Below are 14,406 nucleotides of genomic sequence, written 5' to 3'. Positions count from 1 at the left end.
ACAGACTAACTGAATATTGTATTCATGCCTCGTTCAAAAGGTAATGCTGCTTTAATTTGTTTGGCTTGGCAAAGCTACACAGAAAAGATGAGTTTTCTCAGCCACAGATATTTTTGGTTTGTGACAAACTCCGCATAGCATGCAAGTGACACACGCTAATCAGGCCCAGAATTTGCTAGAGTCACCCACCCTAAATAAAAATTCATAACATTGCCTACCATGGGCCTCTAACACTTTGCAGGTTGGCAACCAAGTCGAGCAGGCACTACTTGTGTCCCAGACTGAGATGTTGGCCGTTTGTTTTTGGTTTTTTTTTAGCTAGGGAAGATGCAGAATTGAAACACTGCTCGTTAGGTAAATATGTATTTAATTTACCGAGGTATGAGCTAAGTAGTAAAACTGAGGCATTTCTACGTCGGATTTCAGTAAGAAGAAACCACTTCAATCTTTCAAAAAACCCAACAGGTTTATTAAGCAACAGAGAGAGTGCGGGGTGACTCATCCTCCCTTCCCCACTTTCTAATTAGCCCTGATCGTCAGCATCAATGTGGCGGTTGTTTTTTGGTGGGTTGTTTTTTTTTTCTTTAACCACAGAAAAAAACCACGCTGGAACTTGAAAAAAATGGACTCCTACTTGTTTACTGCTGGGAGTTTTCGAAGATAGCCGGTTAAGGCATATATATTCCAGCTCTGCCGCCAGCAGCGCACGGAAACCCCTCGCTCGTCGCCGTCCTCCCCCTCCCTGGGAGAGGCTGCATGAGGCACAGCACGATCGCAGAGAAAAAAATACAGGAAAAGCGGGGCGGGGAGGGGGGGAGGGAGGGAGAGAACCCTCAGCTCTTGGCAAGGGGAAGGCGTTCCACAAGAACTGCTACAGGGTCAAAAGTTTACCGTGGTTTCAATTTCACCTTTTTGCAGCCAATGAGCGCGCGGCGGCCGCGGCCACAACCGCGGGCGGCGGCGGCTTTAACTCCTTGCGGCCCGGCCCTCCCTGCCCTGCCCTTCCCTCCCTGCCCTGCCCTCCCTTCTCCAGAGCCTCCCTCCCTGACCGGCCCTTCCCTCCCTGCCCGGCCCTCCCTTCTCCCGAGCCTCCCGTGCACCTTCCAGCGCACAAACTATCGGCGAGGGCAGCTGGGTAGAGCAGCGTGCAGGCGAGTCACAGGTTAAGAGCTGCACAAGGTCCCCTCTCCCCCGTTTTAGTTGCAAGCGATGTGGGTGAGGGAAGGGGTAGGAGTGATGCGAGGCAGCGTCAAAGCAGCCCTGAACTCTGGAGCTGGGACAGCTGCGGGATTTGCGCTGCAAACAGGAAAGAGTGACCTTGCGAAAGGGAGGGAGGGAGAGGACCAGCACAGAATTGTCGGAAAGGATTCTGAAGGCACAGTCCAGAGCTGCAGTGATTTACTTTGCTTCATGGTGCCGTGGCATACTCTGAGTATTGCTGCTCTGTCCCCACACTACGGTTAATAATAGTCTGATTCTAGATGATCGTGACTTCAAAACAAGACATCCTCCATCTGCTCTGTGAAGGATGGACACCGAATTTTTGTGACTCCTGGGTACAAAAAAACCCATCAGGTTTTTGGTGTTGCACAGGCAAACAAGTAACACCCAGCCACAAAAGTGGCTAGCCATAAAAAGTGATCTGGACGTGAGACAATTGTAATGGGTTTCTTGCTTTGGCACTGAAAAAGACAATATCAATCTTCATCTCCACTTATTTTATTACAGAACTAGAGGATGAACATAGAACAGGCTTCTTGTTCCACTGTATCAGCACTAACAATGCAGTTTCATCTCAGAGTCTACAGACTCGGTGAATCAGTCCATGGTGGGGTACCCCAAAATCTGTGTTGATGACAGCAGATACTGAATGACACAGTCTATGATTGTGTTTTGGCATCCATTTGATCTTGGAAAGTCAATGTCAACTGCACTTAAGCAAGGAGAGCAGCAAATTTATCACCCTGTTATTGGCCTTGCAGACTAAAAGGAAAGGATTAAAGCACTTGAGAAGAGTTCTCAGTTCAGTGTAGCAACAGACAATATGATACAAGGCAGTATGAAGAGAAGTACAAAAAGCACATAATCCAGGCAGCTTCTGTACCAACATAATCTAAGAGTGTGGTTCAACACAGCAGAAAGGGGGAGGGTTACTCAGAGATCTTAGCAACTCTGCCTTGATACCAAGCAGAATGGCAAGTCACTGCACTCATGTGCAGGGTAAACAACGTGGAACTAACCATTCCAAAGGAGGCAGCAGTGACATCACAAAACACTTGGGAGCGTGTATGTCAACACTCTGATCTCCAGCACGGGGCAGAAAGAATGGCAAGAATCTGAATCTAACTGTGAAGAGTGTAAAATGAGTAAATATGCCATCGACACGCAGAAAAGACTTATGTTAAAGATGCCAGTTCAAACAGAACTTAGCTTTCCAAACCCTTAAGCCAACCAGATGGTGGATTGTTCAGGAAAATGCATATGACAACCCAAGGGGGAAAACCCATTAGTCAGTTGGCAGCTACTACTAAATTTCCAGCAAGATGCAGTTTGAAAATTGGTCCTTAAAGGCTTTCACAGCACTCTGCAATGATCAAAGACACTCTGGTCTCAGCCCTCTGTACAGGTCCAGAAAAAGGATAAAGACTCTTAGAAACACCTATACCAGCTGAAAATACTGATGGTCACCTTTCTGTAGCTCAATTCACAAACCAGTTTTAGGCAATATGATAACCATGCAAAAACTCTTAAAACCTGCTTCAGGAATCGTCAGCCACTCCATTTAAGAGCAGCCAAAGAAAAACAACAACTTCCAGCTGTTGGGCAAGGTCAAACAGTGATTTCTTGAACAGACACAGGTAGATTCCTTTCTTAATCTATGCAAATAGGCATAGCAGCTTAATGCAGCTACTATGAGGTTGAGTTTAATGCCTTGAGAGCTGCTAACAAAAGATGCAGGGAGTGATTAAAATACATAAAGTCAGAAAGTTGAAGACATCATGAGAATCTTAGCTGATTGAGTTCATGCCCTACTACCAAGCTTTTCTACTCTAGTTCAAAAATGGAAAGACACCAACAAAACTGGTCTATTTTCACACTTTAGCTAGGTTAAAATACAGTTTTGCCAACAGCAGTTTAAGATTTAATTACATATACAAAAAGCTCTCAGTATTTTCCTCTCAGTAAAAAGAGCAGCTTGGTTTTGCTGTTTTACCTTCTCTAAATACCATGTCATTTTAGAGAAATTCTTCTAAATTGAGAGATCATAAATAAATTCCCTTTTTATAAGATGGCCTCATTTTAAAAGAAAATGGATGCTATAAAATTTTACATCAAGTCAGCATGTTACCAAGAAGCTTTTCTGTGTGTTCTGAATTTGATTAATACAAGCCAAGGTCACTTCCTGAAAGAAAGATGCCTACTACTGCAGCTGCAAGCAAACTAGACTCCTCTGAGCTCAAAAGCTGGGGGATGGGAGGACCACACCAGCAATTTCTAACACTGTCTCCAAAAATATACCAATCACAAAACCTGAGTAATATTTGGAATTTTTTTTACTAGATTATTACATAAATAACCTGATAATTAAAGCCTGAGTCTGTATAATCACCGTTCCAAGCAAAAGATTCACAATGATGCACCAGCAAGCCTGCAAAAAATCACTAATTCTGAGGACCCTTTACTAAACTGCATGAATAACTACTTGAAAATGCACCTTTTTTTTTTTTACTAGGTATGTTTTATTATGCAGTTCATGAAGCTGGTAAGAGACTGCCCTTGAATTAACAGCATTAACATCCTACTGAGACTGTGAGGCTCCACCCAACCTACAGTGTGTCCTATTCGGAAGCCATTTAAGAAAAAGGCATTTCAGGAAAGCATTCAAGCTCCTTACAGAATACTACACCAGTTTCTGAAGGCTACACCTAGCCTAAAAAACCAATTAGAAATTAGCCATGTTCACCTGTAATGTTTAAAGATATTTTAAGAGATGTAAAGGTATTTTAAAAGTTACTTTAAAAACGTGCCACATTTGCATTATGCATGAGGTGAAACAGATGTAGCTTCTTCCCTTCCCAGACACTGTTAAAGCTCCCAGGTAATGAAAATAAGACCCACACCAAACAGAGAGCATTATTTTTGCTTTTTGTGTGTACTAAGATTCTACAATTTGGAGTACCACAGCAGGGGCAGGGTGGAAGGAATCTATTGCTGAAAAACATTTAAAACCATACACCAACAGACCTTTCCACAAGGACATCTGGGGACACACACTCACCCTCGATTTAATATACTTCATCTTTAATAAAACAGCCTTGATACACCCAACATTGCAACAGATGTTTCATACTAGGCTGAAGCTAGGATGATCTACTGAATGAAAGTTAATTTTGACACACTGGTGCTCTTAAAAGAAAAGAACCTTGCTGGTTTTGGGTGGGCATCTTCGCCTGAAATAGAAAAATGCACTACAGCATATCATTACCTATGCAGGCACAACTACATCTGTGGTTAAGGATGCACAACATTTTCCATCACAGCAGCTTGTTCTCATTTTTTAATGACTGTCTCTGACACACCCCTCAGAACTACTTTTTGTGGAAAACTCGCATAAAATTGGTTCAGGCAATTAAAAGCAGAGTGGAGAATTCAGCTGAACAAAGTGTAACCTTTTATTCAGCCCAAGAAGTCAAAGCTTTAAAAGAGAAACAGATTAAATGCCTGAACAAGCTGAACTTCGTCTTGCTGCTCCAATGAAGATCCCTGCACAGACAGTAACTGCCTTATTGAAAGTATTTGAACATGCTCAGTTTTGTTTTAAATGCTTGCCAAGATCCTCAAGTATTTTATTTGACCAAGGTAGCTGTGCTGCTGCAGTGCTGACAGGACAGAACACGCTTTATCGCCGTGTTACAAAGACCAAGAGCAGCTCCTCCAGAAACCTGCCAGCTACAAAGCAGTTCAAGAGCCTGGCAGCACAGCAGCCAGTGAACAGGGACATTTTTCCAGGTTATGCTGCCCCACCCATACACAGCACCCACAAAGCATGAGGCAGCAGCAGGATCAAGGCCTCCCCTCTGTCCCTCCTAATTGGGGAGCCCGTTGGAAAGCGCAGCCGGAGGGTTCAGCCAAGAGCACCAAAAGCCCAAGCTCCTGCCCCTCCAGTGACCTGCCCTTGGAGAAGGCCCAGTCCAGTGACCAAGGGGGTGTTGATGTGCTCTGGGGGATTCCAGCTGAAATTTTCCTTAGGGTTAATTATACCATTTTTTTCCAGAAGCTTTCTAAAGACGTACAAAAAGTCACACCGAAAACACTAAGGGTGTGAGGTCACTTGAAAAACTTCAGAATGGTATTGTCAGCTCCAACTCTCAACACTTCTTTAACCCTCGTTGCACATATTTAATTAAGCAGATTGCTGTTTAACTGCTTACTGCACTGTGTGGGACTGGCACCCATCAGCTCCCAGAAAAGGCTAGGATAGGTTTATCTATGTCTGTTGTGTCACCTGTGCAGTGCTCTACTTCTACAAGCACTTTCCTTACTACCCAGTACCAGAAAATCGTGTCATAAATGGAGATCTGATGTCTGTCAAGGGCCTGCATCCTCAGCTGCCTTTGACCAACACAGGGAATTTCTGTGATATCCAAATTAGGACACAAAGGTTTTTCCCAATGGAGAGTGAACAACACTGACATACACTGCCTTGGTTGTGACAGATACCAACTTCTGATTAAGGATATTATTTTAGAGCAGACTTTAAACTGGCATTTAAATCACTGATTTAACAGTTGGAAATATTTACACCCATCAAGAAGGAGGGGCCCATGAGCAGGAAAGGAACACACTCCATAAATCACGTTGACTTGCCCTAGGCACATTTTGCTAGTCAGCAGATGCAGCACTTATGAACATTTATTCAGGTGTTTGCACAAGGACCAAGTTATAGAATTAATGTCAGCAAATATATCAACTTACACTAAACCAACTAATTTTAATCAAAGCTCTGGATACACCTACACTTTTTAAAAGGTAGATTCATATTCTGAAGAAGTGTTTGAGTGCTGTGGGGAGAAGGCAGCTCTCCATAACAGGGTTCCATAGTGTGTCTGTTCAGACTCACCCAAACCATCAGTGGGAGTTAAATGCCTGGTATCTTAGAATGTTTTTGAGAATCCTACTTAGTCTCATTTTTCATCAGGCTACTAAAATAGATTATTTTTTAAAGTTTATTGAAAAAACACACATCCTCTTTGCTTTTAAAATTAATCTTGGAATCCTATGGTCTCATAATAATTAAAGGCCTGTTAATGAAGTTTAGGAGTCTGGCATCACTAGACTCTCAGATTTGAGAGTACAAGATCAGAGATTAAAAACAAAAAAGGCACTGAAGAAAGGAAATCAAAATAGTTTAAGTTTTCCACGCATAGTATTAGTGCTTATATATAATTTATTTAATTGTAAGGAATAAATACAGCTGCTTAATACAAAGGTGACATTTCTAAAATGAAATCTGACCTTGAAACATGGAAATGTGTTTCTAGCTTAATGCTGTAATTAAAATCTGATTAAGTTTGAGTGTATGCAGGTACACCTCATTTGGCTGCAAGAGGTGTTCATTTAGCTCAACAAAAATGCTTGCCATTCAAACTTTTTGTAATCCCCAATTCCATTAATTCATCTCTCCCCAGCACAGTCAGCTTATCTGGTTGTATTTCAAACATTGCCCTTTCACTGTGTACCAGTGGTTGTAACACAGAGCAGCTGCTAAAATTTACTGTGCAAACTAAAGCTGGAACAGTATTTTGCACATCACTGGTTGAATGAAATCTTAGATCTGAGGGGTCAATTATTGTAAAATGAAGCAAAATGGAGGAATAAAAGAACCCTCAAAGGTTAGTAGCTTTGTTCAGTGCTACACAAAACAGAAAAATACCACCTAAAGGGATATTATAGACTGGAAAGTCACAGAGTCTCCTCCAAGCCCTACAACAAAAGGGCAACAGGCAAATTCTACAGCCTGCAGTAAGTTAAAATTCAGGTTTTAAGTAGAAAGTGAACAGGGGATCCACTTTCAGACAGCCTATGGAATCTCTATCCTAAAATACCTTCAAAACTTGACTGAACAAAACCTCGATCAGTCAGCACTACCTTTGCCCATGGTATTTGCATTGATGTGTAATTTCTCTATGATTTCCAGTAAAACATTGTCATCAGAGAATTATGAGCTGCAGCCCAGTGATAAACTGGTACCATTATAAAAATGGGCCACTAAGACAAGAGAGCACCTCACAGTTGATCCTACTTTGTCTTAAAATTAAGATGAATTACCACATTCTTTTTGGTTGTGATTTAAGCAGGTATGTTTTATTAATCTCATGTACTCTTTAGATTTTGCATACATCCATTAACACTCCCATCATTACTCGACAAAAAAAAAAAAAAAACCAACAAAAAAACCCAACAAAAACCATATTCCTGACCACAACATTAATTCCTACAATCCAAGGTCTTTTTTCTCCCCATTTATGAGAAAAAACCAGCATGCCTCTGAATAAGGCTCTCAGTGCCCTCTGGATTTTTCTTTTTTTTTTTTTTTTTTTTTTGCTCAAAAACTTTTCTATTCTTTACAAGGAATTTCCATTGCTTAAAACTTTATGCTTCCAGTTTTTCTAATGTCCTATTAAAGAAGCATTATCTCCTCTTTCATTAAAAAGTCATTTTTCAACAAGTCTCACAGTAAGCTCCCTCAGATTCCTGCAGCAGGCACAAAATCAGTTTTACTCACTGAAGTTTTTATACAAATGGCACTCCTCAAACACTAATGTTTATCTGCAGAACTTTCCAAAATGACACTACCAACATTAGCATAGATATTCCAAGTACTTTTAGGAAGATTTGCAGCCATTCTAGAAGTCAGTACAAGAGGTCAATGACTGCCAAAACCAGAAGGGATCATATCCTTCCCCTTCAAGTGCCAAAACCATTGGTAATGTTTTGTTTCAGGTCCAGCCACTTCCTTGTTTGTAGATGAATGGCTAAGCAGTTGGGTAGTTTCACATCATCAGGAAGCAAATTTTATGCATTTTTACACAGTGTACTGATGGAAATGCCAGAACAGAGCTGTTGATTTTTTTTTATTATTATTACTTTCTTACATGCATTTTATCTGTAGTTCCCATACAAGAGCAGATCAACTGAATTGTATCTTACACTCAATAAAACCCTGAGCTGGAGAACCATTGTTTGAGCATTTGTCTGCCAATGAGACATCCAAGATGCACCCACCATGATTTAAACAATTCTGTTTTACTGGACTTCCAGGACATTCTGGTTTAATTCAGTTTAGTTTGATGCTAAGCTTTAAAGTTAGTATTCAGCCACACTTCTGCACTGGGAAGTTGTCATATTTGCATCTGATAAGCAAATCCAACATAATAATTAACTGATTAGCACCAGTCATGCATTTCTGTCATACAGCTGGACAAGATCAGCTAGGGAGGGTCATTGCTGCAGTGTGTTTTCTTACCAGTAAGTGCCCCACAGCATTTGTCCAGGGAATGACCTTCTCCCACAGCACATCCCACCTCAGCACTGTGGGAAGTTATGCTGAGGCACACCACAGTCAGAAGTTTATATCCTTGGGCCCTGCCAAAATTATTAGGAGAAGAGCTACTAATACTTGTCTCTAGGCATGGCATAGCTTTTCTTTTCAAAGTCCAGTAAGAATTTTTAGTGTACTTAACAGTCCACTGGGAGTTCAAAAAGCTACAAAACCTTACCAGCACCTGAGCTTTCAGCTCAGTTAGATTCTCATATAGATGATGACTACAAGTAATGGTGTACAAACAATAACAGGATAAACACAGCACACCATGGGGGGAACACAGGAAAAAGCTTACAAAACTTAAGTCTGATATCATTAATCCCCTTACAGAATAAAAATGCTGTGACTCAGCTTTTTTTCCCACTGGAGGTAGGTTTATGACAGACAATATGCTCAGACAAGTGTCTCCATCCAGTCAAGAGCAGAAGTTATTTATCCCTTGTGTCCACCACACACTATTTACCTCAGTGTGTCATCTGTCTGCAAATCATGGCTTAGGAACTGCAATGTTTTAATGAGCACAGCTATGGGAAACAAAAAACAGTCTTTTCTGTCCTTTGAAGAGATCATTCTCCAAAGGTTTTTCTTCCCCTGTCTCCTTTCATTTTCCTCAGTTTGCTTTAACCTTACCTTATTCTAACCAAGCCAGCTCACCTGGATTCTATTTCAGGGCACCTGCTAAACTGCAGAGCTGATCTGAATTCAGATTATTCTGAAGGAGTTTGTAAAACAATATTCCTTTCTTGAGAGCAAAATCCCACTGAATGGAATGTCCAGACAGGTTTTCAGTTTCGCTGCACTCCAGCAACAGGTACAGAGGCTGACATCTCAGTCTGTTTGAGGCTAAATTGGTTACCCTAGAAGTTATGACAGACCCTCAAACAAACAATACCCATCAGTGAACAGCATTGTGTCTGCACAGGGCCCAGAACAGCTGGAGCCAAGAAACCAGACTTCATCACCATTCTTTCAAAAGAACTGTTCTGAGCAAAGCATTCACATCATCACTGACTTCAGGAAAAAGAAAACTCTGGTATCAGTGGTAGAGAGAATGAAAAAAACAAAGGCAGATATAAACACAGAAGGATGCTACCATTCCATCCCATGACTTTTAAGAGGAACATCTTTTAATGGTCCAAGTATTCCCCCAAAAGCCTGACAGCATTAGATACCATGACACATATCAAGGTCAGGTCCTACCATGCATTCCCTCAAGTTTAAGGGAGGTGGAAGAGAGCAAACTATATACCATATTAATATAGAGCATATGAAAATACCTTTATTTTTCTAAGCTAATTGAAATTATTTTTCTCCCTTTCCCTAACCCCCTAAACATCAAGGGTTTACGAGAATGGATCCAGAGGAAACACAGCAGTCCTGACAGGAGACTTACCTAGCACAGTGTCCTCTCCAACAGAAGCCCATAGGAATGCCTAGGAAGAAAAAAAAAGCACATGGATGTATTTTAGCACACTGTCAAACTTCACAATCTACTGTTCAGGAATTTCCTGGTCCAAAAGGAATGAGTTTCCCAGTGGCTGGATTTCTCTCCTGTATAAGTTTTTCCCCTTTTGAACCCATGAAAATTAATACTGCTGCAATATTCTGTGGCCCTCAGTTGTGTAGTTAAGCTCCACACTATGTGAAAGTGTCAGTTTTTTATTTTTAACCCTGCCATCTGATAATAAGGAGAACACATGAAATGACTGAAGAGGAAAACACTTTCTTCCTGTTGATTTTCCATGACACTTGTGGTTTCGTAAAGATCCGCCTCGTACTGTCAGGCCAAAAAAAGAAGAAAAAAAAAAAGATGAGAGAGCACTGCTGGAAATTCTGTTTCTCATTAAAAATACAGAGAAACATGAAGTGCATTATACTCTTTTTGATACTGCACAAAGCAGAAATACTTATATTCAAGAGGAAGGCATAACATGACTGTATAATGACGTGGTATCTTCAGTTTTCTAATTTTTCTTTGCACAACACTACTTAGCACTGGTCTGTAGCTTTGCCAGAAGATTTAATTCAGATTTGCTTTTTATTTTACTGAGTGGAAGAAAGCTGGACAACGATATTGGTTACAGAGTGCCCTCTTCTCCCCTAAGTAAAACACCAGGATAAAGACAAAAGCATCACTGAAAAAAGGACAGATCTCCTAAATCAAGTGCTAGGGATACATACAGCCACTCACCCTGAACAGAAAGTTCTCTTAAATCACCAATTTCTTCTTCAATGATCACCCTCAGTGTAATTATTAGCTACCAAATCTCCATTTGTAGAGGGACAAGAATAAAATATCAGAGGTAATCAAGCCACGTTAGGACCTACTCCCAGAACAAGAAGTCTTAGTTTTCTCTTTACAAGTGAACCAAATCTTCATGCATTATGCTTGGCAGAATTGTTTCAGTCAAGATCAATCTTATTTCTATAAAGTATTCAGCAAACTTACCACTTAAGTCAATAAAAGAATTTACAATAAGTAGAATAAAGAGAGATGCAAAACCAAGCTCAAAGAACTTCTGTAAGGCCCCAGTAACAACCCCTATAGTGAAATATCTGATGTGCCACCCTGGCTTTATCCAAAGCCCAAGGAAACAGAACAAGTTTGTTTGAGGCTTTGACAATAAATGCATTTGTCTTATGTCTTCAGCAACATATTTTGCCTTCAGGAAAAACAAGTCTTACTAAGACTTAGAAATCCCATCTCCAAGCTTTAACTTTGCATCACATTGGTAAAGTAACATTTCGATAAATATCCAAAATGTAAACAGAGCAAGGGCAGCAACTTTATTTCACAACACGCTTCATTTCAGCACTTCCAATCAGTGAGAAAGCAACTAAACAATACACAATTCACAACACAATCCTCACAGAAGCTGGAAAAGATATTAAGGTTCATGTCAAGTTCAACGTGCTCTATTTTTATCTTCAGTCATTAGCCTTCTCATTAGCAGTAACTTAATATGTGAGAAAGGGTTAGGAGCAGCTAGGAAGTTATTCCGGTATAGAAATTTATTTATATATTTCAGGAAAAATTTTAGCCCAACAAATAATTCCAATAAAGTTTCTTAGACTCAGCCAACTAATGCAATCTCTCATTGTCCCAGAATACCAAATTAAGGTTGATAAGTTGCTTTAGAAAGTAGTAATTAATTGCTTACTATTTATTCATAATTATGGTGTACTTCATAAGCTTGTTTCATTCCAAAATTAAAAAAAAAATTCTGGGCTCCCACTCTGCTCCAGCTCACAGAGTAACAATCTTCACATCCCTGTAGTTTGACACTAATGCAACAATTCCTTCAGCATGTCTTTTTTCGATAGTGAAATTTCGGATACTGCTTTAAGAGCTGGCTGAAGGTACATCCTAAAGCATTGCACAAGATCCAACCCCGCCGACAATCCCATCACTGACTTACTGGGAAAGCAGAGTTTACATTAACGGGGAACTAAAAGACAATCCCTTTGAAAATGCCCCAGTACTGCTGCACTCCAAGGAGGCTACAAACAGGCAAGAGGCACCAGCATCTGCCAGTCTTTAAGAGAAAACAAAGTGGTTTTGAGCACTCCTGGATGTGTGAGCACCCTCATCACCTGACAGCCTGGTTTGGAGGCCAGAACTCTTGCAAGAAGTCTCGGGGATAAGAACTACCTGTTTTTTCTAGAGACAGCCTTAGCACTAGCAGACATCAGGACACCTGTATACTGTGGAGATCCTGAAACCTTTTCAGATGACTGCTAGCAAACCAGTGAATTAGTGGCCCTCTCCATGTTATTTTGTTGCATGTAGGCAATAACTTCATTTCTCTGAGAGGATTAAACTAACTCCTGCCAATTCTGACATCAGTAACTTCTGCTCTGTGGTGGTAAATTTTAAGCAATACAGAACTTAATGTTTCCAAGATGACAGTAACAGCTTTTTACCCAGAGCAATAGAAAAGTGTTGTGGTAAACTTTGCCTGGAGCCAATTTAGTTACATCTGGATATATGGCACCAAACCCAAGATAAATTATCCCAAGTGGAAAATCACCAAAATATCTTAATTCTAGAAGCTCTGTTTTCTGCTTATCTAAAATTATGAAAGCAACTTAATGTTCTTTCTTTTATCTGACTCTTGATCTGTGCTTTGTCCTTCTGTTTCTCTAGAGATACAATCTGGGACTTTGTGGAGTGAAGCAGATTCAAGATAATGCCAAGTTCCAGCAGCCTTTGCTGAGAAATTCCTCTTGCACTTAGAATGAGGAAAGAACTAAGATAGCTGCCAATGAAGACACTTAAGTTGATTGGAAATGTGGGTAAAAACCTTTATACCTTAGGCTTTTTCCAGACTTGCTTCAAAAAAAAAAGATACCAGTGATACAACTTTCCTGGAAAACTTGTTATTTTGGCTGAGCTGTACCTAACAAGCTGTATCCTTTCATAAGAGTTAACAAAGTTTCAGTGTTAAAAGCTGCTTCATCTGTTCTGCAAAACACGTCTACCACACTGTCTCATTTAGCAAATCTTAATGGAAATTCCTCCAGCTATGAAATACCAGCTGTAAACTAACTGATTGTCTCCCTCACTGGAGGGATACTCAAGAAGTGCCTGGACACCATCCTGTGCCATGTGGTCTAGGATGACCCTGCTTGAGCAGGGAGGTTGGTCCACATGCCCCAGTGTGGCCCCTTCCAAGCTGAACCTCTCAGGGATTCGGTGATGGTGGCAAATCTTGAATGAGAACTTAAGGAAATGTTTAGTTCTGCTCCACTCTGCCTCAGATTCTTGAAAGTAATACTGAAGTGCACGAGGACTTCCTAGGTAAGCATCCAGAGAAAAGTCAGAGCAGTTTCTGAAATCCCTGGCTCAGAGGTGAGACCTTTAATTTAGCCAAAAATGCTACCTTAATAAATTAGGCAAGCTAAACTCCTTTTCAGCTGTTTGCTTTTGTGGGTGGGGTTTTGTTTTTGTTTTACACTAACCAACAGCCCTGGCTGATACAGCTAAAGTCTCTGGAGGACTGTTACTTATTTTTTTCCATTGTTGATGCTATGGAGCCAGCGTAAGTCTAGAAAAGAAACATTCCGTTTCACGTACAGGCCTTTCTTTGTTTGTTTGTTTTTAACAATAACAGTACATGAAAATATTTTCTAAATGAATCAATCTGCGGTGAAGTGCCTTGCTAACTCTATTTGGGGAGGAAGAAAAGCCTGAGAGTTTTACAGAAGAAAAAACCCAAGACCAGACCGAATTAGAATTACTAAATATCAAGACTCAAAACTTTCAGGGCAGTGAATACAACTACACAAAAGTATCCAACCTTTTGTTCAAAATATTACATTAGAAAGTGGAACCAGCTTTGCTACTGCAAAGAAAAAATAACCTTTGAAGCTGCTAAGGCAATTAGTGTACCTAAGCTTGAGTCCATTTTGGCTATAGCCAGTGCATATATATTGGAATAAAACACTGCCACTGTCTAGGATCTTAGCTGACCTGCTTTTGTTAAAAGATATCAACTAGCTGCATCCTCAAGAAATCTGTAACAGCTGTGGAATACCAGACTGTTTCTCTCATGAACTCTTGGACAGTTCTTAAGTAGAAGTAATATACTGTAAAATACCCTGAAAAACACAGGTGTGAGGCTGACCCACAAGTGTAGCCTGTTCGCTCTTGGAAAACCATATTGAGTGCACATAATGTGAAATACAACTCTGATTCTGTGGTTAAGCAGATAATAACATCTGCTCTACAAGGATTTATTTTAATAAAATTTGCATGAATGTGCCTTGGGTAGCTTTGAAGTTACCTTTCACCCACAGTG

General features: G+C 40.5%; 1 protein-coding gene across 5 annotated transcripts in view; it reads right to left on the bottom strand.

The window, feature by feature from the left end:
- The window catches only part of NCOA3 (nuclear receptor coactivator 3), a 70,343-nt gene that overhangs the window by 43,030 nt on the left and 12,907 nt on the right, over positions 1-14,406 (bottom strand). For all 5 annotated transcript variants that reach the window (XM_027646398.1, XM_027646400.1, XM_027646401.1 and 2 more), the window contains exon 2: positions 9,999-10,038. The gene's annotated coding sequence lies outside the window, so the exon portion shown is untranslated. The remainder of the gene's footprint in view (positions 1-9,998; positions 10,039-14,406) is intronic.

The sequence above is a fragment of the Corapipo altera genome, unplaced genomic scaffold (assembly GCF_003945725.1).
Source record: "Corapipo altera isolate COAL_440 unplaced genomic scaffold, ASM394572v1 64, whole genome shotgun sequence".
NCBI classification, from domain to species: domain Eukaryota; kingdom Metazoa; phylum Chordata; class Aves; order Passeriformes; family Pipridae; genus Corapipo; species Corapipo altera.
Note: the sequence above shows the minus strand (reverse complement) of the source record. Positions and strands in the feature narration are given on the sequence as shown.